General features: G+C 59.3%; 1 non-coding gene across 1 annotated transcript; it reads right to left on the bottom strand.

Moving 5' to 3' along the window:
* Positions 1-410: 410 nt before the first annotated feature.
* On the bottom strand, positions 411-746 carry LOC103088223 (uncharacterized protein C20orf203). The gene has a single exon (XR_014368653.1). It is a non-coding gene; the product is annotated as an uncharacterized protein C20orf203 (transcript).
* Between the last annotated feature and the right edge of the window lie 1,218 nt (positions 747-1,964).

The raw sequence follows: 1,964 nt of genomic DNA, 5'->3' as shown, positions 1-1,964 counted from the left end.
CAGCCTGGGTTCCGCCCAGCGCCAGCCTGGCGCAGGCTCGAGGCCCTAATAATGTTTGCTGGATGCCTTCAATACAAGCCTCGGTGCCCAGAATCTCCTTGAGGTTTCAGCCAGGCGTGCCCGCCCCATCCCCCATTCTGGGGAGCAGAATAAGTATGGGGGGGGGGGGGACAGGGGACACCATGAGGTGATGGCAGCCTCTGTGAGAGAGGCAGGCTGCTCAACCCAGAGCTGGGGGGTAGGGGCGCCTTGTGTGCGGCTAATTAAACAGTAGAATAAGTAGGGGGGGGGGGGTGACAGGGGACACCATGAGGTGATGGCAGCCTCTGTGAGAGAGGCAGGCTGCTCAACCCAGAGCTGGGGGGTAGGGGCGCCTTGTGTGCGGCTAATTAAACAGTGACTGTGATGAATCAGGGAGAGGCGGCTGCTTTGCTAATTAAACGTGCCGGCAAGGATGGAAGGCAGAAGCAGCCCTGGAACCATGTCGCAGGGCCGGGCCAGCAAGGACAGCGCTTGGCAAACCCCACGCCCCACGCTGGCTCTGGGCATCCCTTCCGGCCTCTGGCCCTCCCAGCAGGACCCCCGAGGCCCCCTCCCCACTTCCCTATCTCTCCTACCCACCTTGCGGGAGCCAGGGGCCTCGGACTTCCCCCTCCCCACCAACCCAAATCCCTTTCCTGATAAGGGGCTGGGCCTTGGGGAGAAGGAGCCTGTTGGTGCCCAGCGTCTGGCTGGTGGGTGGGCATCATTCTGAGCCTTTGAGTACTCCCCATCACCCCCCACCAAGACCCCAAAGTTGGGCAAACGAGTCCAACCACAAGAGGCTGGCTGTTGGGAACGAGGCCCCAGGATAATTTTTAGAATCATAGATTCTGAGACTCATGGGCTTAGGCATCACCCAGTTTCTGCCAGGGTCCTGCTTTGCCCCAGATGCCCTGGTGTATGAGAGAGACTGAGGGAGGCTCTCCTTTCTGGCCTCAGTGCTCCAGTCCTGAAACGGGAAGGTCAGAACAAATGATCTCTGGTCCCTGAAGATTCCTATAGAGTGGACAGAAAGACCCCAGGGCTGCCCATCCCTGCCCCGTGTCGGCTTCGGCGAGCAGGCTCAGTAGCTAAGAGCACGAGCTGCAGAGGCCAGACACCAGCGTCCAAGTCCCAGCCCCAGCACTGGCCAAGTGTGTGACCTCAGGCAACGTAGCTAATTGCTGCCTGCCTCAGTTTCCCTGTCTGCAAGGCTGGGGATGGTCATGCTGCCTACTCGAAGGGTCACAGAGGGGATCAAGAGAGAGAATCTGGGTGAGATACTCAGCGCAGTGTCTGGCCCATGGAACAGGCCCAGGAAATGTCTGCCATTGTTATTTGAAAACTGGGGCACTCGGGAGGGTGTGGCCTGGCGCCTGCCTCTCCTCCATGTGACCTCCGCGTGCAGCCCTGTGCTCTGAGGACAACCGCCCGTGACATGGGGAGAGCATGTCACCCTTCACTCCAGGGCTCTCACACTCTCTCTGACCCTGGCAACCTTCTGAGGGAAGTAGGGCAGCAAAGAAGAAAACAGAGTGGAAGCTCAGAGAGGCTCAGCAAGTGGCCCAAAGCCACACAGCTACGTGAGGGGCAGAGGCAGCCCCAGTCCTTGAGTGGGAGGACAGGATGGGATAGGGACTCCCGTGGTGACATCTGTTGAGCTCCTACTGGATGCCCAGTCCTGAACCAGCTGCCACAGAGGGAAGTGAGGAGCATGGGAGAGTCACTCTGCCTGCAAGGGGGCCCGGTCTGGAAGGGGAGAGAGAAAACATACACAAGTAATGGAATGCAAGGCAAGTTGCAGGCATCCGGGCGGTGGGGGGCTGTGGCATCCCTCCGGGGAACAGGCTTCGAGATGCTGCTTTGTCTTGGGGCTTGATTTGCAAAGCAAAGGTTCTGTTTCTGTTTGGAGGGTGAAATCAGCATTAGGGGAGTCTCAGAGG

Source organism: Lipotes vexillifer, unplaced genomic scaffold, assembly GCF_000442215.2.
Source record: "Lipotes vexillifer unplaced genomic scaffold, Lipotes_vexillifer_v1.1 scaffold75, whole genome shotgun sequence".
NCBI classification, from domain to species: domain Eukaryota; kingdom Metazoa; phylum Chordata; class Mammalia; order Artiodactyla; family Lipotidae; genus Lipotes; species Lipotes vexillifer.
This window is presented reverse-complemented; position numbering and strand designations above follow the sequence as displayed.